This window comes from Dermochelys coriacea, chromosome 3, assembly GCF_009764565.3.
Source record: "Dermochelys coriacea isolate rDerCor1 chromosome 3, rDerCor1.pri.v4, whole genome shotgun sequence".
NCBI classification, from domain to species: Eukaryota; Metazoa; Chordata; order Testudines; family Dermochelyidae; genus Dermochelys; species Dermochelys coriacea.
The window spans coordinates 204966322-204992557 of NC_050070.1; positions in this window are offsets into that span (position 1 = coordinate 204966322).

The window sequence follows — 26236 nt, forward strand, 5'->3', positions numbered from 1 at the left end:
GATAGAACTGTTTGGACATTTTTAGCCACAAGGCTGGTTTTTACAAAATTGAGATGTTTAGAAAAACTGTATTGGGGGGAAAAAAGTCCTGTTTCGACATTTTCAGAGCAGAACAGCTCAATTTTTCATTTTGAAACAACTTTTTGAAGGGGAATTCATATTTTTAATCTATTTTTTGAACAGTATTTAAAAGTCCAAAATCAGAATAAAATGATCAAACTGGAAAAAATTTGATCAACGCAAAACAATTCTTTTTTGAAATTTCAGCATTTTTCATTAAGTTTCAGAACACAGAATATTTTGAAATCATGGACTGTCCCATGAAACAGACAACCCAGTTCTCACTCAGTTCTAATCCCAAGAACCTAGGCGATACAGAGGGAAAACCAAGCAAAGCACTTCTTCTTTCCACCCTACCATTCAAAGTATGTCCGCTGTAACGCTACAGTGTAGACGCTAAAGGGTATATCTATGCTTAAAATGCTCCAGCAGCATCTGCGTCGGTAATCCACCCCCCGAGAAACAGTAGAATTCTTCAGTCAACCTAGCTCTGTCTACACCAGAGGTTAGGTCAATAGAGCTATATCTCTCAGGGATGTGTATTTTTCACACACCCTCCCACCTCCACTTTCGAGAGACGTAGCTATATCAATGTAAGTTTCTGGTGTAGACCAGGCCTTAATACACCAACGGGGGAAGGCTTCTCCCATTGATGAAGTTAATCCATCGCCCCGAAAGGTGGTAGCTGGCTCGACGGAAGAATTCCTCTGTTGACCTAGCGCTGTCTATGCCAGGGGTTAGGTCGGCATAGCTACATCTCTAAGGGATGCGGATTTTTCACCCAACCCCCTCCCCGCCCAAGAGACATATCTGTGCCGATGTAAATTTTCAGTATGGACCAACTCTCAGTCACCAGCCATGCAACCTATCCACTTTAAACCCCGCCATCTTTTCCCACCAAACAGAAATCCCGCCCTCAGCCCGCCCCCTTTGCCAATGTCCACTCAGACAGATGGGCCTGGAACAAAATCTGGCTATTTGGGTATTTGTTTCGGGGTGGGGTGAGACTCTCTCCTCTAAAAGAAAAGGAGTACTTGTGGCATCTTAGAGACTAACAAATTTATTAGAGCATAAGCTTTCGTGAGCTACAGCTCACTTCATCGGATGAAAGCTTATGCTCTAATAAATTTGTTAGTCTTTAAGGTGCCACAAGTACTCCTTTTCTTTTTGCGAATACAGACTAACACGGCTGCTACTCTGAAAACTCTCTTCTCTAGCATCCCTTCTCCCTTTTACACCAAGGAGGAATCAAGCACAAGGGCCTCTGTTGATTGCAGCAGCAGAGGTGTGAGAATTCAGAAAGACACAGGTAATTAGACACGATTATTGTGATCCAAGAAAACATTCAGCCAGATACTTGTTAAAACACATTTGCTTTCAGAAGCCTCAAGCCCTACAAATCTATGAATTCTATGTGCGTATTGTTACTTGTATGAGTAATCCCAGAGACTCCTCCAATGAGTAAAATTACGCACAAGTGTTCTTCAGGACTGGGGCCTTTGGAGACAGATTGTAAAGTCCTTTCATTGGTGAACAATGAAGCCTGGTCTACACTTAAATATTAGATTGACCTGGCTATGTCGCTCAGGGTCTGAAAAATTTTGTGCCCTGTGCGACATAGTTAGGGTCAACCTAACCTCCTGTGTGGACCAATCTAGGTCAACAGAAGACTTCTTCCATTGAACTAGCTAATACCTCTTGGAAAAGCGGATTAACAACAGAGACAGGAAACCCCCTTCCAGGTATGCAGAAAGCATCTACACTACGGCACTACAGTGCCATAGCTGTGTCTTTGCCATAACCTGACTCACACAAGCAATCCCATCAATGGGAGTAACTTGCTCACCAGGGTGAATAAGGATCTCACAGTCTGGCCCTTAACAAACTGAAATACAAACTACAGGATACAAGAACTGCTTTGTCCACCTGGAGATGCAGCATTCTCTGAGGTGAACCACATCAGCTGTTTATCAGCACACAACACATGACCCAGCAATAGTCACTGAAGATATTTAACTTGCAATGATTCCAGAAACCAAAGGCTGGGCTTTCCAGCATCGGCCCAACTCCGCTGCCATTGATGTCGAGGGTAAATTGACTTCAGTGGCAATAGAATTAAGCTGATGCTGAGCTTTTTTGAAAATCCCACCCAAATAAAATGAAAGCATAAGAGGTTCTTTCTTGTATTGTACAAGCTTCTTGTGAGTGACAGTGACTCATATAGAGCCTTACTTACTCTTAGAGCTTAACTCCCACTAACAGCGCTGGGGATTACGATATGTGCCTGCGCTGGGGGAGAGGAGACCACAGATTGCCTTCAGGGATTCTTAACAATAATAAACTCATAACTTTAAAAAAATGAGCTGTAATTTCTCTGTTATGTCTGAGATTTCGCTTCAGGTCGAGAGGCATTTAACTGATTTTTGCAATGCTTTCAAGTCGAGATTTCTTTTCTTTTAACCACTCCTTGTTGTTTAAGCTCAAAGGGTTAGCAAATTACGTTAATCATAAGCCTTACGAACCTCTAACGTACTACTGATTATCACATATGGGTCTTTTAGAAGTTCTTGGTTTTTTAAAATGTCTGATTGGAAGCTCCCATTTAGCAGCGTACGTAAGCCCTGGCTTAACTTTAAAAATTAGACATGTGCTTAAATACCTACCTAAATCAGGGACTATATGATCTAAAACCTCTTCTTCTATGTGTTTGTACATACTGCAAAAGGTGTTTGGTAATGTCACTTCCTCATACTGTAAGGCAGGGGTGGGCAATAATTTTCGCTGTGGGCCACTCCACGAATGTTGGTAAGTCGTCATGGGCTGCACATCTCTACTATATTAATGGAAGTGCTCTGGGAGGGAGTTTGGTGCAGGAGGGGACTCGGGATTGGCGCAGGGGGTTGGAGTGCTGGAGGGGGTGCAGGGTCTGTGAGGGAATTTGGGTGCAGGAGGGGGTACTGACCTGTCGCTGGGGGTTCGGCTGCAGGAAAGGATGCGAGGTACAGGCTCTGGCCAGGAGGCGCTTACCACAGGCGGCTCCCGGCTGGCAGCGCAGCAGGGCTCAGGCAGGCTGCCTACATGCTGTGGTCCCACACCGCTCCCGGAAGTGGCTGCTGCTGGCTGCTGCTGGCACGTCTCTGTGCGCTCCTTGGGGCACAGGGAGCAGTGGGTCTTTGTGCCCTGACAACGCCCACAAGCACCACCTCCGCAGCTCCCATTGGCCATTTTTTGGCCAATGGGAGCTGTGAGGACAGTGCTAGGGGTGTTGGCAGTGCGCAGAGCCTCCTCCCCTCTCCCCCCACCAGGGGCACGCAGAGACGTGCCAGCAGCAGCCGGCCGCTTCCTGGAGCGGCATGTGGCCACGGCCGGCAGGCAGCCTGCCTGAGAGCCCTGCTGCACACCGGGACTTTTAGTGGCCCAGACTCGGAGATCACGAGGGGGCAGAGGAGGCTGGACAGAAATGTTAGTCATGGCAGGATGGACAGAAATGTTAGGCCGGATCCAGCCCGAGGGCTGTGTTTTGCCCACCCCTGCTGTAAGGCGTTGATCCTGCAAACACTATCGTATCTTCACTAGGAAAAACATGTGTTCTTAACATGAGCTAGCTGACATGGGGTACAATCCTAGTGAAGACAAGACAGTTTTATTGTTTTCACACAAGTTAGCTGGTTGAATTAAAGACTATGCGGGGAGTATTGTCCGCCTTAGGATTTAACCTTGAGTAAAGATCACATCTTTTTTCATAGGGTATGTCAACACAGCAATCAAGAGGCACAATTGCAGCATGTGTAGTGTAGACATACCTGAACGAGCTGTGATCCAGCTAGCTCACTAAAAATAGCAGCGTAGCCACGGCAGTACAGGCAGAGGCATGGGCTAGTGCGGGGGTGGGTAAACTACTGCCCGGGGGGCCGCATCCGGCCCTCCAGACATTTTAATATGGCCCTTGAGCTACCAGTGGGGAGCAGGGTCCAGGGCTTGCCCCACTGTGGTGCTCCAGCTGGGTAATGGGGTCAGGGGCTTGCCCCACTCTGCATGGCTCCTGGAAGCAGTGACATGTCCCCCCTCCGGCTCCTATGCATAGGTGCAGCCAGGGGGTTCTGCACACTGCTCCTGCCCCAAGCGCTTCCCCCACAGCTCCCATTGGCTGGAACTGTGGCCAATGGGAGCTGCGGGGCAGCACCTGCGGACAGGGGAGCATGCAGAGCAGCCTGGCCGTGCCTCCGCATAGGAGCTAGGGAAGGGACATGCCGCTGCTTCTGGGAGCTGCTTGAGGTAAGTGCTGCCCGGAGCCTGCACCCCTGAGCCCCTACTCCAGCCCTGATCCCTCTCCTGCCCTCCAAACCACTCAGTCCCAGCCTGGAGCACCCTCCTGCACCCCCAACCCCTCGTCCCCAGCCCCACCTAGAGCCAGCACCCCCAGCCGGAGCCCTCATCCCCTTCCACACCCCAACCCCCAATTTTGTGGACATTCATGGCCCGCCATACAATTTCCATATCCAGATTTGGCCCTTGGGCCAAAAAGTTTGCCCACCCCTGGACTATTGTCAAAGTACAATTCAGCCTTGGACGCTAAGTCAGGTATGCCTCCATGTGCTGTCCCGATTGCAATGTAGATACACCCAGAGTGAAGACCAAGCCCGTGGGCCTGTGCTTAAGGTGATGCAAGAGTAATCCCAGTAAAGTCAAGTGCATGGGTGTAAATGTACGGATATGATTACACTGGGAAAAAACCCTAATGTAGATCAATGAGAAGCACAGTTGGGGACGTAACTGAAATACTTCCCTGATGGATTGTTTTGAATGGACAACCTACCTAAATTCTCAATGACTGAGGGACAATCTGCACTCGTTGATATATGAGCTTTCCACAACCAACTCTCTGTATAACCTTTCAGAAGTGATATACCCAAATATTTGGATGCTAATATCTAAACTGTATTGTTAAATGTATTCACCTATATTTGGGTTATTACTGATAATGTACTATATGTATCTTATAATTTTTAAAACAAACTTTGTATTTGTGGATAATCTAAGCACTATGCCCAGATGTACAGACACTCTTTTCTTAACCTGTGTACTATATATTTTTTTAACATTAGCTTTAATAAAAATTTTAAATATGCTATGCTGTTGCAAAGTGGAGCTGATGGCAATGCAACTTGATTTGGTAGTCATCACCTCCACAAATTTTCTGAAGGCAGACCAGTCATTACCTGGGTTCTCCCTTGCTGAAAGCACCCTAATGAATGTCACCAGGTAAGGAGAAAAAATGTACTCCTTACACACACAAAAAAAAGTCTTTTGAAGCCTCTGGCAAAGTGGATTATTTAAAATGAGTCAATTTTTTGTAAAAAAAAAGCAAGTTGACAGTATCGTTTTTGACCCATCTGTTGAATGTAAGTGGTTCATGGGGTGTATACACTGCTAGACCTGTAAAGACTTAATAAATAACAATGCTAATGGGATAATAGCATGCAAAGCTGTTTATAGGATCTATTTTGAATTTCAGCCTTAGTTGGGTGGGGTAAAGTATCCACTGTGTTAAAGTAACGTTCTGGGTGTAACAAGTCAAATAAATGTACCATATGCCCGCCAGTATCTGAGCACAATGGGACACACCCATAAGTACTTTACTACTATAATGTGTTTCATTATGTTCAGGCAGTGTAGGAGACAGAGAGAGAGAGAAACTGGATCAAATAGTGCTGAGGAGAGAAAGACACATCACAGTACAACGTGCTGATATTGCTTTGCAATGATATGACAATCCACAGTAATATGAGTAACCATGCAATACCAGGGATGGATTCTCTGCAGCAAAATGTCAGCATGCCCCCAGCAGTTATTTTGTGGCTTTTGCAAATTCCATTCAATCAGACCTTGATTCTCCAGCTCTTATAGTCAGGTTGAGTTTAGACAAACTGAAACAGACAACGGGCAGGGACTGGATGGTGCAGGGAACTGAGTAACAGTTGAGCATACCTTAGGTTGCCAGCAGTATTTGAACTGGGAGGAGTTATGCAAATTAGGGCATGCACCCACCTGTGTTGCAGGATCTAAGATTTCATTTTTAAAAATGCACATCTTCTGGTTGTGAAGAAAACCTTCAGAATGCAAACCAAGAGTAACAGAGGTGTCTGCCTGAGTCTGCAGGGAGCCTGAAACCACAAGTCTGAGGGGTTTGAGCTACCCCATATCATCTAAGTGAAGTACCAGCATCTTGTTACGGACTGGGATGTGGGTGGCCTGGCCTAGTAGTCAGAGCAGGTATCATGTCTAGTGGTCAGAGCAGGCACCCAGGTGGGGAATGAAGCCAAGGGTCAGCACCAGAGTCAACTGCCAGTTACCAAAGCCAGGGGTCAAGCCAGAGTCAGAACCAGGAATTGAGGCTGAGGGTCAGAACTGAGGTCAGATACCAAATGCCAGAGCCAAGGGTCAAGTCAGAAGTTGGAGGCCCGGGTCAGAGCCAGGACTGGTAACTGCTGATGGGAGATGAGGTGTAAGGGCAGGAACTGGCAGGGAGGCAAAGATCAAGCTTCAAGCCTGGAGCAGGAGCATGGTGGAAACAGTAGCGAAGGGGTGAGACAGGAGCCGGGGCAGAGCCGGAAACAGGAACAGGCAGGCACAACAGGAAAGCACCTTGTTGCTCTGACAAACTTCCAGTGCCTCCTCCTGGCTTAAATAGAGTGGTTGGACCAGTGGGTGGAGCCAGGCAATCCTCCAATCAGGGCTCCTGTGGGTGGTGCTTTGGCTGAGGCTGTAGTCCTACTGGCTCCTGGACCATCACCTCAGCCTACCAGCCTTAGCAGACAATGGGTGGAGGCCAGGATGCAGCAGCTATCTGGCAAACTCCAGGCCTGGGTTCAAGGCCTAGGACATCACGCACCTGAGCTAACCCCTTGTTGAAATGTCAACAGTGCTAACCACAGCCCTTCGGAAGGGAGAGGAGCGGTTGTGTTATGCACCATCTGCCATGAGTGATGTCTCACTTTGGCACAAGTGGTTGGCGCTTGGGGAAACCCAGCGGGGGGCGGGTGTGAAAACACTGAGGAGTAGCCAAACCGGAGCAGCCCAGCTCTGAACCTGGGGGTGCATCTGAAACACACCATGCACATTCCTCTACACCATCCCCAGCTGGCTGCTGAAGCCTGGTTTGCCAGAGCAGTGCAAAGCAGCAAGAAGTGAGGGCAGGACCTGGCCCAGTCCCTTAACGCTGGTGAAGGAAATGTGGAAAAACAGACCTGGGTGACTGAGGCTTAAGGAAATACCATACTATGCATGGTGCCGTGTGTGGAAGGTAGCTCATCTGTACTTACCCACGCTGCCCAAACCAACATGCCACCTACAGTGCATTCCTGGGAGCAGTCTTATTTGATTCATGCCCCCAACTTTGTATCCACATCATTTGCCCACTGGAATGCAATATGCATTTGGAGCGGTTCTTTCCCTTTGCACCCCTACTGTTTAGATTTTAAATCCCCCTCACCCTCCATCACGTACCTGCAAAGTTAGAGGATTCACAACGGTGTCTATATTTGGTGTATGCCCAATAGACACAGTTGTATTGCAGCCTTCTTTATGGAGAGCTATAATGCAATTCCAAGCCCAGCCTGAATTTATGCCATATGCCCAGCCACCTAGCTTCAGGGATACTCTTTTATTGGGCAAGTTGTTTGAAAGAACGTTCCATGATTATCATATTTAGCTCTCTGTTTGGCTGTCTCTCTTTCCTGGGGTGAGATTCAAAGTACAGGGAAGGGGAAAGCTGATATTCTCCAGTATAATGATACTTTAAAGACCTGACAATGTTCGTACGAGCCTGAAATGCATTGAGGGCCTGCTCCAAAACCCACTAAAGTCTGTGGGCGTCTTTCCACTGACATTAGTGGGCTTTGGATCAGACTCAGAACGCATGAGAGTATAATGTGCATGAGCCCTGTGCAATGGAAAATACAGACCTTAGGCCAGATTCTGATCTCACTAGCCTGGGATAAATCTGAAGTAACCTCAAGGAAGCCAATGGAGTGACTCTTGATTTTTACCACTGTAATTGAGATCAGAATCTCGGATCCACAGGACCCAGTGATCTGCTTTCTTTGTATGTGGAACAAGATGGGAACACAGGCGCTGGAACTAGGGATGCTGGGGGTGCTGTCGCATCCCTTGGCTTGAAGTTGAAATAACAACCCAAATACATGGTGTCCGCCTTTAGCACCTGCACTATGAAAATTGTTCCAGCACCATTGGATGGGAGATAAAAACAGCTCCATATACAGGGAAATGGCTCCGTGATTATGGCAGAAACACTAAACTAAGCACGTCTCCTTTTTCACTTCCAAGGCACCCCAGAACCCTGAAAGTATGGTATTTCTGCTTACATTGCCTCCCCCATCACCCTGCATTCCATCCAAGCCTCTAACGTCACCGTTCCCTTTGTCTCCTACACCTGGCTGCTCCAGACTTTGTGCCTTGTTTCTCAACCCCTCCCCCCAACCCCATTACATATAGAACAGCCTCCTGATCAATGGACCTTCCCATTCTCCTCCTTTAATTTCTGCCAAACCACCCACCCGCTTTCACCAGAACACCTGGGTTTCTAATGGACAGTCTGGTTGTGTCCCACCATGGCCTTCTTGTGGCCCCACATCCAAACTCCCTGGTTTTCAAAGCCCTCCCCCAAATCCCAAAGTACCAGCCTCTGAACTCCACTGATAACAAAGTCCTCCCAGGCACCCTCAGAGACAGACAGAAAATACACAGCGTACGAACCTTGCACAGATGATTAAGTCAAGAAAATGGGCAGACAAGTTGTCAGTGAACATGAATGATATTGCTAGTTTATGGCCCCTGCAGTTTTGTACGGGCGGTGCTTCTGAAGAACTTGGAAGGCTAAAATGACTGAGAAACATCCCAAAGTTTCCCGACTCCTCACTCTGACACTGTACAGTCAGTAGCAGATTGTCTGTACAAAGTACTGGCTGCTTCATAGAATTGTTAGGGGACCTAGATTGCTCAAGGGATCTGTTCTAAGCCACCAATTCAAATCTATCTGTGGCTGAAGTTAGTATAAAAATGACTTTGGGGTGGTCTGTATGAGGGGAGTTGCTTGTTTGCATTATATAGACGACTATGTCATGCTCTGAGTGTGGGGGACTGGACTAGACAACATCTCAAGGTCCCTTTAATAGGCAGCAGGTTTAAAACAAATAAAAGGAAGTATTTCTTCACACAACGCACAGTCAAGCTGTGGAACTCCTTGCCAGAGCATATTGTGAAGGCCAAGACCATAACAGGGTTCAAAAAAGAACTAGATAAATTCATGGAAGATAGGTCCATCAATGGCTATAAGCCAGGATGGGCAGGAATGGTGTCCCTAGCTTCTGTTTGTCAGAAGCTGGGAATGACTGACAGGATGGATCACTTGATGATTACCTGTTCTGCTCATTCCCTCTGGGGCACCTGGCATTGGCCATTGTCAGAAGACACGATACTGGGCTAGATGGACCTTTGGTCTGACCTAGTAGGGCCATTCTAATGTTCTTATGTTCTTCCAGTGCTATGATTCCATGTTGCAACTGATATCTTCCTTGGTTGGCTCAGAAGAGAGGGCAGGCACAGAATCAGCGTGGAAAGTGACTGATCCCCTTACGTCAGGTTTGAAAAATGTTGGCAGGGAGGGTTCTGCTATTGCTGTGCTTCTTCTGTGGCTAAATAAAAACATCTGTCTCCAGTCCTGACACCTTCTATTCTAGTCTGTTCTACATAGGTTTTTAAACCACATGCATCAACTTAGTATCTGAGCGCCTTCCAGTAGTGCATTAAGCCACATGACTACAAATCTGTCATGTGTTGTTTGTTCTCTCATCCTCTTCCATGAAGTGGAAGCCTGGGCAGCAGAATGTCTTGTTTTGGTAGTCTGTGTCTTTCTTTTTAATATTCCCGTTGCTCAGTGTTTGCGTTAGAGAAAGTCTGATCAAAGAAATTCACCTTGTCCTTGAAGCAGAAAGTGGTGAAGTTTGTGATAGTCCTTAAGTTCCTGGGAGAGTTCTTCCCCAGTGTCAGACCCCCGTCCCCAGAAAAAGTTCTGTCTCCCATACAGACGAGTGCCACTCTTCTTGTTGGAAATTCCATTGTCCCAGCAGAACAGAATTGTTGATCAAGGTCTTCATCCTGGAAGTTTAAACAATCTTTTACTGGCCTTATGCTCATGTTGTGCAGCCCGCTGAAGATAAGTACTGAGGCCTTGACCGTGATTCGATATTCTGTGGGAAGCCAGTGTGAAGAGTGGAAGACAAATCTGATATATTCCTGGTAGCCTGTGTTGGTGAGGAGATGCACTGCAGAGTTCTGTATGAGCTGGAATTTACTAAGCGCTGAAGTCTTCATGCCCAGATATACTACATTGCTGTAGTCTAGCCAAGAGGTGACGGAGCCATGAATAACTGAGGACTGGTCTTTGTCCACGAGGATGGGATGGAGTCTCCTAGCCAAGCAGAAATGGCAGAAAGCGCTACTCACAGATGCTGCTATGTATTATTTCAGCATCAGTGAGGAACCCAAGAGTACTCATAGACTACAGACTGAATTGACCAATTGTGGGTGTGCGTCTTCAACCAACGGAGACTTCTTCTTGGTTTAACCTCTTAAAAATCCTTCCCTTTGCCCACCAGCATCACCTCTGTCTTCATTGGGTTCATCCATGAGCTGATCTCATGTCAGCGCTGGGCCATCTTGGGTAAAGCTGTGTATCATCTGCACATTGCTGGCACGTGAGTTCGTGGCATCTGACCAGCTCACCTCAGGGGTGCAAGTAGATGCTGAGAAGGACCAGAGAATTGAACATTGTGGAATTCCACAAGTGGGGCTCTAGTGGTAGAGGTGCTATTTCCCATCACTACTTGTTGAGCATGTCCTTCCAGGAAGGACTCAAAAGGTTTTAGCGCATTACCCTTGACCCCTGCCACCTCTCTCAGGTGAGACAGAAGAATCTCATAGTCAACAGTGTCAAATGCTGTAGAGACGTCCAGCAGAATGAGAATGATGTTTATCTTTAACAATTGACAGGAAGATATCGTCTATCAGTCCACTAAAGTGGTTTCTATTCTGTGTCCTGGGCCTGGCCTGAATCCAGATTGTGCTGGGCCTAGCATGTTGGCTTCAGTTAGCTGAGCTTCTGGTTGGCCTCTGGCTAGCTTCTCTATGACCTTGCTCAGGAATGGGAGGTTTGACACTGGGCAGTAGTTGGCTAGGACTGAAGTGTCCAGGGTGGGTTTCTTTGTGTTGGTCGCACTATTGCGTGTTTGAAGGATGAAGGGAAGATTTGCTCTCTGAATGAGGTGTTGGCTATGTTGGCATGGGTTGTTCATGGCTCTATTTCACAAGCCAGGAAGGGCATGAGATGGATTCACAAGTCTTAGGTCAAGACTCCTTTAGGGTGTCCAGAACTTCTTGAGGAGTGGATGTACTGAACTCTGGGAATGCAGGTAGGGTAATGAGGGTTGGTGCAGGTAAAGCAGATCCAAGGCTCTTTGAGAAGGCTTCCCAAATCCATGTGATCTTTTCAGCAAAGTAGAGTGATAGTTCTTCGTAGCACTTCGTGCTTGGCTTTGATGCAGGTTGTAGGCATTCGGGATTGAAGAAGCAGTTTACCACCGTGTATAGCAACTTGTGGTGGGATGTGGCAGTCTCAAAGGAAGCTGATAGGAAGGTTCTCTTGGCCTGTAATACAGCCTCAGCATAGGCGTTGAGGCATTAATTACATTTCATTCTGTCTGAATCAGCCTTTGTTTTTCATCATTGAAAAGTTTCTGCCCCTCTCTTGTCATTTAGCACAATATGGCAGAAAACAAAGGAGACCTCCGGGGGAGATGGGGAGGACGGAGCTGTTTGGGAGCAAGCGTATCAAGGGTTGAGGCCAGTGTAGAATAGTAATGATTCACCAGGTCCTCAACTCCTTGTCCTAAGGGTGGGATACTGCTGTGATTTAGCAGGCTATGGAATTTGTTGGAGTCCATGAATCTTCATGGTTGAAAAAGGATCATTGGTCTTTCTTGGTGCTGGGATGATAGAAGGTCTCTGACCACTGCTCTAAGGATGTGATGGCCTGTCCAAGAAAGTGGCTGGCTTGTGATGTCCTCTATTTTAATGTCTAGGCCAAAGATCAGGTCCAGGGTGTGACCGGCTAAGTGGGTTAGACCTTGCATAAACAACAAGGCTGGAGACTATGGGAGTTGGGCACCTAAAAATAACACAACAACAGAGCATAAAAACTGGCCTGTTCTGGTTAATTCATCAGCAAAGAGTAGAAAGATGATCATTGGAAACCTTCAGGCTGCAAAGACCCTGTTGCTGTTGAAGACCCTGCTGTGTGTTGTATTCTGTCTCTTAGCCCGCTTTGAAAATCCAGGTTCTATTCACTCCATTTTTAAAAGGAGCCTAACTTTGCCTTTTTATCACTGTAGTTTATGTTACATTTTCACATGAGCCATCCAGTATTAACTGAACAAACCAGCCAACTGAAAAGAAAAGAAATCATGCTGCACCTGTTCTTTTTGTGTCTGTTTCATTTTAAATGTGGCATCAAAGCTCTCAATTGCAATCTAGCTTGTCAAACAGTGTGAAATTGCTCCCGTTGAATGGGTGTGAAGCAAGTTTGCCTTGCTGTATATTATCACATTTGGATAGCTTTCTCCGCCTGATGAATTATTGTGTATTCCAGCAGAGATTACAATTGCACATTGTTCTTCCACAATTCAGCTCCCCAGGCTATTGGAATACGTTACTGGATTCTTTCTCTTTTTATTTAGCAGCAGGGGAAAGGGGAGGGGGAGGGGGGAAGGTTGTCTGCACCAACCAATGGAAAGTTTGGCCTTTTCTGTATTTGAGATTAGCTAGGATTTAGCCATCAGTGGCCAGTAACCAGTGTAGCTGCACCAGGGCAAATGCCAAATGTAGACAAGGAAACCCATGATTTGTATTGGCTAAGTTTACTCCAATATTAGGCGGGGATAGATTCTCTCTCTCTAGAGTGACCATATTTCCCAAAGGGAAAATGGGACACTATGTGGGGCTAGCCTGAGTGCCTACCCACCCCTGTGTGGGGTTGGCCTGATCCGCTGACCTAAGCCCCCCTGCCTGCACAGGGTCACCCGAGCCCTGCCTGTCCCCCCTTCCCCCGTGAGACGCTGGGGCTGGCACTGCTGCTCGCTGGAGCCCTGCCTGCTCCCCTGAGCAGGGCTGGCATTGCTGCTGCCACATTCCCCTACACATTCCCCTGCACCCCACATTTTCAACAAAGGTGGGAATTTGTCTCATTTGCTCTTGCCAACCGATCAAGTTGGCCAGAGCAAATGGGACAAATACCCACTTTTGCCAAAAAAGTTGGGATAACCAGGACAGGGCTTAAAAAGGGGGTGTATGGTCACCTTCTCTCTCTCTCTCTCTCTCTCTCTCTCTCTCTCTATCTCAGGATGCCTTAATCCCCCTCCCCCGCAACCACCAAAATGTAGGGATTGCATGAATAAATACAGGAAATTCTGAGCTTGGAACTCACCCCCAGACTCACCCGTACATGTGTGTTCACACTCACTCACGCCCAGACTGTCTCACACATGTGCTCACACTCATTCATGACCACTCTCTCACACACACCTCTGCTCACTCTTACCCACCCCCAGACTCACTCACACCCACGTGCTCACAGTCATGCACGCAGACTCACATCATCAAGTGCTCTCACACACACACACACACACACACACACACACACACACACACACACACACACACACACAAACCACTGCCCCGTTCTGAAGTTCTGGCTCCACCCCTGGGAGATGGTGGCTGGGGCTCCAGGCCCATCTGGCCCAGAGTGGTGGGTGCTGGGACCCTCATGGCACCAGTGTCCCTCCCTGCTGAGAGCTGGGGTGTGGGTTGGGGAGGGCCCCTGACTGCTGTGCTCCCTCCCGCTGCTGCAGGCACTGCACAGGGAAGACTTGCTGCCTCCTGGGGTTTTGGTTGCTCCCCAAGGAGACCGTTGATGGAATACTTCCTTCCATGTTTCATGGAGCCACAGGGGCTGCTGGAAGGAGGCCAAGTGCCCAGACCAACACCTTTGATGAGCCCAAGGGGGCAGGATCTGCCAGTCCACCCATTATCAGTATGGCTGCTCCTGGCTGTAATCGCAGTAGACAAATTGCTCACAAAAGGCAGCGTATCAACAGAGATACTGGACACTCTTTGAAGGGATGAGTATGCAACACACTTGTCTGCATCATAGCAACATAAACCCAGTGCTCTGCTCTGGCTGACTTTACTCTGCACGGACATGTCTTCCTTAAAGCTGATTATAACCCTTTACTTTTAACCCCATACACTAAGTATTTCTACACTGTTTGCATTTTGTTCTCCTAGTGATGCCTCTTACCGTGGGACATTCGAAGCAATTTAAGGGCCACCAGTTTACAATGGATGAAAGAAAAGACATTTTCACAAGGCACACAGCCTGTGGAACTCACGGCTGCAATAGATAATTGAAACCAATAACTTATCGGAATTCAAAATGAGAGCAGATGTTTATATGGATAATGAGAACATCCAGCGTTATAACAGGAAGCATTTTAAAAAATAACAAGAACATGGCAGGGATATAAATACGCATGCTTCAAGGCATAATTCAGCCTCTAACTAATAAGGGTCAGGAGGAAATTTTCCTTAGTGGCAGATTACTCCATAACTGCCTATTACATCCCTTTCTGCAAATCTGATCCAGTGTAGCAGTTCCTATGTTCCTAAAAATAATTAAAACACTTTCTACAGTTCAAATATCTCTATTAAACTGTACAAAGGGGAGGGAGGGCTGTATTTTAGGACAGCTACATTTTCAGCTCCCCTGCAAACAATCTGTGTTAGCAATCCCCTTTAAGCATAAAGCTTGCGTTATAGAAATTTCCTGTACGAGGAGTACAAATGGCAACTCTTACACTGTGCTGGGACTTCCTCATACATGTCATACAATCAGTTGTAATAAAATCAGTTGTACGCAAACACAAACATTGAATCTCCTTGTAGTTTAAAATGAACATTGTTCTCTTTACATCAGTCTGTCTGCCAGGTTGTGCTTGGTGTATAGTCCCCACCCAGGACCTGCTGGTCATTTTCTCCGATAGCATTCATATTGACAAAAAGAAAAGGAGTACTTGTGGCACCTTAGAGACTAACAAATTTATTTGAGCATAAGCTTTTGTGAGCTACAGCTCACTTCATCGGATGCATTCCTTTCATGAAGTTGATAGATTTCCACTCCATACGGCTAAATTCAGTGCCTTGCATAATGACAGGTTTCAGAGTAGCAGAATGCATCCGATGAAGTGAGCTGTAGCTCACGAAAGCTTATGCTCAGATAAATTTGTTAGTCTCTAAGGTGCCACAAGTCCTCCTTTTCTTTTTGCGAATACGGACTAACACGGCTCCTACTCTGAAACCATTTGTATTGAGAGGCTCATGGGCATGACCTACACTGAACTTTATTTCCTGAAGTTTCCCATCATTGTTGTCACTGACCCATTTCCCCAGGTGGTACCAGTGGTAGGGTGCTAATGTAGAGAGGACTGTGCTGGCAGCTTCTGATGTTTTAAGCCCCCTGTCTCCTAGATCTGCCCTGAGCATTAGATGACAGAGTGGCCACAACACTGGCAGCTGGTTTACGCTAGCACTCCCATTGGTAGACCTGCACTGGTGGTGGTAGTAGCAAGGGGAAACATTAGAGGGAAAAGCTAAGGTGGATGCCCCAGGCTGCTTGGAAATGGCTCTGACTGATGATTCACCTGCCCTGTGACAGATTGTGATCCTTGGTTTGCTCACTATTTGGAAAAGACCTGGTTATAGGTCTGCTATGCAAATGCCTAAAGCAATGCAAGTGTCAAGTGCGGTACTTGGGACCTCTATTTGAAGCTCTTTGGCAGAAGCATCTGTGAAGCATAAGGCTTTTATTTGCTAATTGCCCATTCCTTCCAGTGGGCCTGATTCTTCTCTGTCTTGCTCCTTGCCTGTCATTTACTCCCATGTAAAGAGAGTGCCTTGTAAAATGCTGCTAAATCAGAATGAGAGCATTTTACACTGCCTTTGCATTCAGTCTGCACAGGAATAAACAGCTATGCAAGGGGCAAGTTTAGGGCCAGATCCATAGATGATGTGAATTGACATCACTCCCTTAAAGTCAATGGATGGAGCAATGCTGGCATAGACAAGCTGAGGATCTGGCCCTATAGGTTTGTACCTTTGTGCCTAGTACAATACCTCCATCATACCCAACCAGTCCTGTGGTCTTTGAGCACTGGCACAACATAATACATCAGTAATTCCCAGAGAGGGTAAAGTGTATTAAGTGTTTTAACTGCTTGATTTTTAACTGCTTCTGTTAGCAGGGAAGCGAGTATTTGGGCATGAATTTGCAATAGCTATTAATTGATATTAGAGCAGAGCATAATTGGAACTGGCCTATAAACTTTTAAACTTTGTAATGTTGTGAACAGTCCAGAATAAAGACATCAGACTTGATCCAGCAGCAGAGCAGAACAGAATAACAACGGATCTTTCGCAGGCCATGTCTTTAGACTAGGATTTTATTGTGTGCTAGATTATGCATGTTGGTAAGCCCCATGCTCTATTGATGTTAATGAGACTACTTGCCAACTAAGGTACTATTGGACATGAGTAAAGCTATCAGATTTCAGCCTAATCTAGGTCCTTATACCACAACAGCCTATCATCACCTGTATCTGGTATACTTGTGGCATCTTAGAGACTAACAAATTTATTTGAGCACAAGCTTTGTGAGCTACAGCTCACTTCATCGAATGCATCCGATGAAGTGAGCTGTAGCTCACGAAAGCTTGTGCTCAAATAAATTTGTTCATCTCTAGGATGCCACAAGTACTCCTTTTCTTTTTGCGAATACAGACTAACACGGCTGCTACTCTGTGACCTGTGTCTGATATGTGCAGCCCTGCCCCAAGGGGAATATAACAGGAAAATAGGGGAAATGAAACAGAAATGGAACCTGGATTTTGTTTGCAGTGATTGGACAAATTTATTTTACCACAAAAACAGGTGGAACAAGAAAGCACATAGTTTATATTAGAGAAAGCATGCTTGTCATCTAACATCCGATGAAATGAGCTGTAGCTCACGAAAGCTTATGCTCAAATAAATTTGTTAGTCTCTAAGGTGCCACAAGTACTCCTTTTCTTTTTGCCAAGAAGAGTGAGGCCATGGCTCTAATCACCCTCCCTGATATGTTCCCTCTGCTGCCAGGAGCACTAGTATCCCTCTGTCCTTGCCTGGCATTTTGTGGGAGGGGATTTCACTGCTCTCCCCCTGCCCCCCAGTGCACCTACACTGAGGGGCCATAAATTGGTGCCCAGAATTCCATCCTGGGGAACTCTCAGCTCAGCATGCAAACCACACAGAGAATTCCCTTTGTCATGCAAGCTGCTGCCTAATTCTTTCTGGATTACTTCACTACCATTTTGGCACAGGGGCCTTTATCACCATTGTGTTTTACAATGTTTGCAGATACAACACGCCTCCAAATGTATTGCCCAGACTAAATTCCCAGCATTACAGCTGCTGTATTTGCCTCTCTCTTTCTACCTATGGAAAAGGTTGTGGGAAATAAAAAGCCTATGTACAGTAATTATAAAGCTCTCTGTCTTTAGATCCACCTCCTGCTATTGGACTATGAGACTTTGGCCCCTAACTGAATTATAACCTCCTAGAATTCATTATAGCCGCAGAGGCTTTGGAAATGTGTTGGGTGATCCTCACAGGGGTCAGAGGTTTGGTTCAATTCAGCAAAGTGCCCCAAAATGTAGATTTTTGTCCATCATGTATATGAACCCCTTGTCTCTACAAAACAGGGCTGGGAAACTTTACAAGAACAGAGTTCCTTGCTGGCTTTCTAGTGTTTCCTGCTTCTGGCCTGGACCAGGAAGGGCAAAGGCAAATTAAAAGTAACTTTTTACAAGGTGAATTGCAAAGGAAAATAAAAGTGTGGCATTGTGCTCTCAACCGAAAAACCTGGGTTCTGTTCTCAGCCCCACTACTGGCCTGCTGGATGACCTTGGGCAAGTGATTTTGCCTGTGTAGGCTTCAGTTTCCCCATCTGTAAAATGGGATTAATGATACTGACCTTTGCAAAATGCCTTGTAATCTACCGATGAAAAGTGCTATATAACAGCCAGGTAATATGATTATTAGCTTCTGTCAGAAAAGAGTATTTCTCTGCTTTGTTTTAGCCTTAGAAATATCAGAAATGTCACGTTTGCTTTTCCCTGGCTTTGCTGGAGAACTCATTGGGAGGCACAGGGATAGCGGAGTGCAACATGCAGCTCTTAAGTAAAAGAACGAGTAATGAATCAGTAGTAAAGAATCTTCTCTTAAAGTGTTTCTTTGGTTAACAAGGTGCTAACAAAAATAACCCAAACAATTAAAGTCTGAATAAACCTGCCCCTGCTCCAGTTAATCAGGTTTTACTTGTATGATGTCTCTGCTGTCATAATCTATCTGTTCTCCAGGTGTGCGACAGTGTCTTCCGGGAAAAAGAAAAAAGATAAGACCTCAGTTTTTTAAGATTCAAAAAAGACATCTGGGGGAGAAAATGCAAGTTTAATAATCAGTTACTCTGTTTCTTGCATAATGACAGGTTTCAGAGTAGCAGCCGTGTTGGTCTATATTCGCAAAAAGAAAAGGAGTACTTGTGGCTTCTTAGTAAATTTGCTAGTCTCTAAGCTGCCACAAGTACTCCTTTTCTTTTTGTGAGTTACTCTGTTTGTAATTATAAAAATAATGAATAATAAACCTTTATGTAAGGCATTGTATTCCAAAGCACCTCACAGGTTGTATACAGTGCACCGCTGGAACATGGCTGGGTGTGAAATGAAGAGTGGCCGACGCCAGCCCATAGCGTACAGCACAACCGTTTGGGGAGGGAAAATGTTGGCTAAAGACTCCAGGGCAAATTCCCACTCCTAGAAAAAGTTCCTAGTGTCTAATTTTCAATGTAGACTGGGCCCCACTAATGTACTGTGATCTCCTGAAGTAGACAGCCTTCATCCTACCACTTGGACGCCTGATTTTCTTCACTGCACAATCCTGTGAAACACCTTTGAGGCAGTCCTGGACCAATAAGATCCATGTTGGCTGTGCAATACCCTGCAAGACCTATTTGCTCATATGTTTCTGCATTCTCACTAAACCATCCTGATTTGGATTTTAGCCTTTTGCACTACTAATATTAGAGCCTCCATTGCCCCAGATGTCAATGGAGCGATGCTGATTGACGCCAGCTGAGGATCTATCCTGGCTCCCTCCCATGTAATGCCAGGTAGTATCATTTCCTGCTACCAGACAGATGATTATTCATACTTCTACAAATTAGTAAACATACCAAAGTGGACAAAATAGTTACGCCAAATTCAGATGTTATCGGCCAAGCCAATATTGCACTCTGGTTTAATCATGTTTGCTCAATATACAGATATGAGAAGATTATAACTGAGAACAATGATTGACTTTATACATTTCATGATGTTTGGTTTCCCATTCAGATCATGGCTGGGTTTCAGACACGCTGCAGCATTCAATTGGTGGCAAAACGCTACAGCTGAAGCCGCAAAACTGTTTGCAGTATAACCCTCCTCTTTCACAGGCTCACAACTTCCAAAACATAATCTTTTTAAAAAAATCTCCTTTTGAACTGATAGTTTCCAAGCTTGTGTTTGGGATCAACTACACCATTCAATCCAAAGAGATGTAAATAAAATCATACAGTATTTTGTTTATGCCAACATCACTTTGTTTTACAGGAAAGAAAGAGACAGAAAGCAACAAAGATACATTAAAAAGTAAGATGCCCATTCCTCCTTCAGAATATTGGTACAAAATTGATTATATTATAGGCAGGGCCAGTAGTGTCACCAATTAAGGTTGCCTAACCTTTCCCACTATAAGATCCTGTTTTCTGTTGCTTATAACTTTCCCAAACTTTAATAATTTGGGCTGATTTTTTCTGCATTAGGTATCTGCTTCAGACTGATTGTTTTTGGAAAATTTCAGCCAAAATGGTTCAGTTGTTTCCAAAAGCAAGGCCCAGGGGAAAAAAGTTGTTTTGCCCATGTTAAATGCCAATGATCTTTTCTTTGAGAATCCACAGCACCTCAGTGTTGTCTTTGGAGTAGGGACTGGAAATTTGGCAGAAGAGTGACCTTTGTGTCAGTTTCAAAGGGTGACTGGCCCTTTTATGGGGAGATGAGCCCACTCACACTTGTGCCATAATTAATTAGCTGCTTCCCAGCCAGAGGAGGTGGAGCTAAGGAGGTCAGGTGATAGCTTAAGGAATGCCTGGGCATTACAAAAAGGGCTTGTGAAGGCAAGAAAGAGATCAGTCTGTGAGGTGTGAAGCTATGAGGAGTGGGCATGCTGCTGTAGCTAACTCTGGGCTAGGGTAGGCAGAGTGCTGGGTACTTCAGGGCAAATAGTCTGGGAGCCCAGTGCTCTGTACTGGGGCAGGGGAGGATGTAAGGGACAGAGCCCAGGAGGGGCTGAGAATGGTGCTCCAGATGAACCAGCCTGGGGTCTGAGTGCTGAACTCCAGAGCCATAGGGACTCTCAAAGATAGCCTAGAAAGGAGTTGTGAAGGCTGGGGGGGTGCTAAAAGGAAGCCCTTGACATCCAGAAGAGCTCTTTGTCTATTGGAATTTCTTAGCTGGACTTTTGGTAGCCTGGATGGGCTTACATATATTTACTGGGCTGGCCATGGCTCTACTAGAGAGTGGTGGGTGGAAAGCAGAGACCTATCTTGGGGATGGGGGGGGGAAATGAAACTGAGACAGAGTGCCACAGTTGGCCAGCAGGAGGTGCTATTGGGCAGTCATGATGGTCAGGTATGTACCTTTTGCTGTCCCTGTGAAACTGCCTGAATCATAAGCTCTTGGAAAAACTGCAGTCTACACATGCTCAGTCTGGATAGAGTTTTGCAGCTACATCCCCTATAACTCCATCTGTGCTGAGCATGCCCCATCCAGGAGCAGGATGTTCCCTGCAATTGCCACTCTGGGTTGGTGTGGGCCAGGAGCTGGTATGGAGAATGGGAAATCTCTTTTCTCAGCACTCAGTGCGTCCCCTGTTGATGCCCAGGCAGTGAGGAGGAAGCTGACTGACCTGAATGCAGAGGGCAGAAGAGATGGACTGGGAAGGCACAGAAGGACTGGGAGGGCTTGTAGATACTCCACCTCCCCAAGAGAAGGTAGCTACTTCAGCAGGAGAATTGTCCCTAGCATGGTCTTCACTGGGGATTAGGTCAGTTTAACTGCACCACAGGGATGTGGACTTTGCACACCACTAAGCAACATAGTTATACCAATCTGATTTCCTAGTGTCGAGCAGCCCTGAGCCCAAGAGCTAGGGGGTATTGTGGATGCTAAGGGCTGGTCTACACCAAAAAGTGACATTGGCACTAGCTACCTCTTTCAGGGGGGTGAAAAATTCATGCCCTGAGACGTGTAGTTAAGCTGACTTAACCTTCAGTACAGACGCTGTAAGAATTTGTCTGTTGACCTAGTTACCGCCTCCCAGGGTGGTGGATTGCCTACAGCAACAGGAGAACCCTTCCTGTCATTGTAGTGAGTATCAATACTCGAGCAGTGCTGCTGTAGTGTTTTAGGTGTACACCTATCCTAAGATTGGACAAGGACTGTGGGAGCCAGTAAGGATGGAGAACTTTGGTGGAAGGTAGACTGGATGTTGGGGGGAAGAGAGAGACAGGTTGAACAAGAAGCTGGGAAGCGGGGGAACTAGGAGTGGCTGGGCAAGTGGACTGGGAAATTAGACAGGGGGAAACCAGGACAGGCTGGGGTTGGGACAGAAGGGGTCAGGCTTGTAGGAAATGGGCAGAAGAGTCTGCCTGCGAGGCAACACTCCTCTCTAGAGCCTAGAATGGAACCCAAGGTTCCTGTGGCTGAAGATTTCTCTGCTGTCAGCAAATATCTATGAAAGTGTCTTCCCCCTCCAGCACTGGTCCACACAGAGGATGACAACCTACTACTGTTATCGGTTACTCCATTAGTCCAAGAGGCAGAGATCTGTGCGGTGGATCTCAAAGTTCCAAACCTGCTGCTGACTCTTGTGGGAGTCTATGCATTGCCGCATGATGGAAAGTCTAATTTTTCAGTTTGCTTTAAAAAAAAAAAAAACAACCTAGGAAATTGCATGCACGTACACAAAAATGCATTAAAAGAGCAGGAAGCTTGCCAAGCCCAGCACTCAAAAGTCAGGACACCCCAGAGTTAAAAATGTCAGTGAGTTTCCTGTTTTTTTTTAAAGGCCAGACTTCTCAACCTGAACAATGTAGTTGTGTGTGTAATGTATTATTTGTAGTGCAGTAGCACCTGGAGACCCCGATGGAGATCAGAACTCTGTTAGTCGTGGAGCTGTGACGGTCCCTCCTTTCAAGAGCTAATGGACAAGGCAGATGGGGAAGTGACTTGCCCAAGGTCACATCACACCACAGGCAGAGCGCAGGTCTCCTCCCTCTTGTGCCCTGTCTACTAACTAGCCCATGTGGCCTTGCCTCCCCCATCTATCATTTTACACCAGGGTCTTGTGTCTCACCTAAAACACAAGCTAGAGTGAACAGGAAGAAATCAGAGAAATATAACTTCATAACCTTCCACTTGAGTGGCTCATACGTTTTTGAGTTTTTTTTCCTTTTCAATTTTTTTCTGTTTTTTCTCTTTCCCTCCTCCATCTCTCCCACTTTCTTTCTTTCTCTCCTCTCCGGCAATTGTTTTCTTCACCGTATTTTATTGCAAAGGAGCAGCAGAAAGGTTGGAGTAAAGGGAGAGACTAAAGTGTACTCTTTTGCCCTACTAGGGTGTGGTTGTCTTTTGAGAGCTGCATTTAATGTTCTCTGTGCAAAAGTTCAGGTTTCAGAGTAACAGCCGTGCTAGTCTGTATTTGCAAAAAGAAAAGGAGTACTTGTGGCACCTTAGAGACTAACAAATTTATTTGAGCATAAGCTTTCGTGAGCTACAGCTCACTTAGCTCACGAAAGCTTATGCTCAAATAAATTTGTTAGTCTCTAAGGTGCTACAAGTACTCCTTTTCTTTTTTGATCCACCATAGTAAGTGCTGCATGCAGAATTAGGTTTCACAAGATTGAACCATTAATGGTTACCACCTGATGTGCTGCCACATAGGAGGATGCCACATTGCCGTTGGAGTACAAAATAACACCCCCAAAACTGGCAAGGACTTGGCAGCTTGGCCAATATAGCTCTCCTGCATTCTCCAGCAGTTTGCATGGTATGGACTCTGGTTGTTCTGGGCAAGAATACAAATACAGACCTGGGAGTTTTCCCATAATGAAGCAGTCTGCCTTGAATTCAGGAAGGTCTTTTTTTGTTTGTTTGACAAGATGGGTGAGGTAATATCTTTTACTGGACCAACTCTGTCACAACTAAATACCAGGTATAACAGATTATTTAGCGTAAGTAGTTAACACATTTCAAGGGACCATTCAAAGTGAAGTGGACTGTTAACACCCCTCCATTCACAGAGGAAAAAGGGGAGAAGGGAAGTGTGTGTGTGTGGGGTTGTTAATGGGTTACAGATTGCTGTAATACAGTGGCTCCAACCTTTCCAGACTCCTGTTCCCCTTTCAGGAGTCTGATTTCTCTTGCATACCCCCAGGTTTCACCTCACTTAAAAACTACTTACTTACAAAATCAGAAATAAAAATACAAAGGTGTCATACCTACTATTACTGAAAAATTGCTGACTTTCTCATTTTTACCATATAATTATAAAATAGATCTATTGGAATATTTAATATTGTACTTACATTTCAGTGTATAGTATATTGAGTAATATAAACAAGTCATTGTATGAAATTTTAGTTTGTACTGACTTCACTAGTATTTTTTATGTAGCCTGTTGTAAAACTAGGCAAATATCTAGATGAGATATCTACTGGAAGACCTCTGAGTATCCCCAGGGATGCATGTACTCCTGGTTGAGAACCACTATTGTAATAAGCCATAAATCCAGTGTCTCTATTCAGACCATGATTCTTAGTATCTAGTAAAGTTATGAATTTTAGCACCCGGGCTTGTCTTTTGAAGGTGTTGTGCAGGGTTCCTTTGAGGATGAGGACTGAGAGATCAGCTATGGAGTGATCTCTTTGTAAAAAGTGTTTGCTCACAAGTGATATGGTGTTTTATCTTTTAGAATTTTTCTGTGTGAGTTCATTTGAGAGTGATTGTCTGGATTTCTCCCATATAGTTGTTGGGGCATTTAGTGCACTGAATGAGGTATACCACGTGTTGTGATAGGCATGTGTAAGACCCATGGATCTTAAAAAGTGTCCTAACCACACAGCACTGGAGTTGTTGGCCAGCTTCTACTGAACTTCCTTCCTTGAACTATGGGTAACAAGGAAATCAAACCTCTTTTGTTGGTGATTTTAACAGTGGCAAATAGAGCTTTACTCAACAAATTGTGTCTGAGTTTCTGCTCTGATACAATCTGCAAAACACCAGAGGGAAACAGTTCAGCCATTAATATGATTTTGGGGGGGGGGAATTATCCATTTAAAATACCCAGCTTGAGTATTTCTTAGCATTTTTAAAGGGATGCCTTCTGGCAATCTAGTCAGTTTCAAAAGGGATCTACAGTAGTTTTATGGCTTCCCCATCCTGAGGGCTTATCTACACTTGAAACGCTACAGTTGCATCACTGTAGTGCAGGGGTCAGCAACCTTTCAGAAGTGGTGTGCCGAGTCTTCATTTATTCACTCTAACTTAAGGTTTTGTGGGCCAGTAATAAATTTTAAAGTTTTTAGAAGGTCTCTTTCTATAAGTCTAAAATATATAACTAAACTATTGTTGTATATAGATTCATAGATTCAGATACTAAGGTCAGAAGGGACCATTCTGATCATCTAGTCCGACCTCCTGCACAATGCAGGCCACAGCATCTCACCCACCCACTCCTAAGTAAATACTAAGTTTTTAAAATGTTGAAGATGCTTCATTTAAAATTAAATTAAAATGCAGAGCCCCCCTGGACCCGTGGCCAGGACCCGGGCAGTGTGAGTGCCACTGAAAATCTGCTTGCGTGCCGCCTTTGGCACACATGCCATAGGTTGCCTACCCCTGCTGCAGTGCTTCAGTGAAGACACTACCTTTGTTGACAGGTTTCAGAGTAGCAGCCGTGTTAGTCTGTATTTGCAAAAAGAAAAGGAGTACTTGTGGCACCTTAGAGACTAACAAATTTATTAGAGCATAAGCTTTCGTGAGCTACAGCTTACTTCATCGGATGCATTTGGTGGAAAAAACAGAGGAGAGATTTATATACACACACACACACACACACACAGAGAACATGAAACAATGGGTTTATCATACACACTGTAAGGAGAGTGATCACTTAAGATAAGCCATCACCAGCAGCAGGGGGGGAAGGAGGAAAACCTTTCATGGTGACAAGCAAGGTAGGCTAATTTCAGCAGTTAACAAGAATATCAGAGGAACAGTGGGGGGTGGGGTGGGAGGGAGAAATACCATGGGGAAATAGTTTTACTTTGTGTAATGACTCATCCACTCCCAGTCTCTATTCAAGCCTAAGTTAATTGTATCCAGTTTGCAAATTAATTCCAATTCAGCAGTCTCTCGTTGGAGTCTGTTTTTGAAGCTTTTTTGTTGAAGTATAGCCACTCTTAGGTCTGTGATCGAGTGACCAGAGAGACTGAAGTGTTCTCCAACTGGTTTTTGAATGTTATAATTCTTGACGTCTGATTTGTGTCCATTCATTCTTTTGCGTAGAGACTGTCCAGTTTGGCCAATGTACATGGCAGAGGGGCATTGCTGGCACATGATGGCATATATCACATTGGTAGATGCGCAGGTGAACGAGCCTCTGATTGTGTGGCTGATGTGATTAGGCCCTATGATGGTATCCCCTGAATAGATATGTGGACAGAGTTGGCAGCGGGCTTTGTTGCAAGGATAGGTTCCTGGGTTAGTGGTTCTGTTGTGTGGTGTGTGGTTGCTGGTGAGTATTTGCTTCAGATTGGGGGGCTGTCTGTAAGCAAGGACTGGTCTGTCTCCCAAGA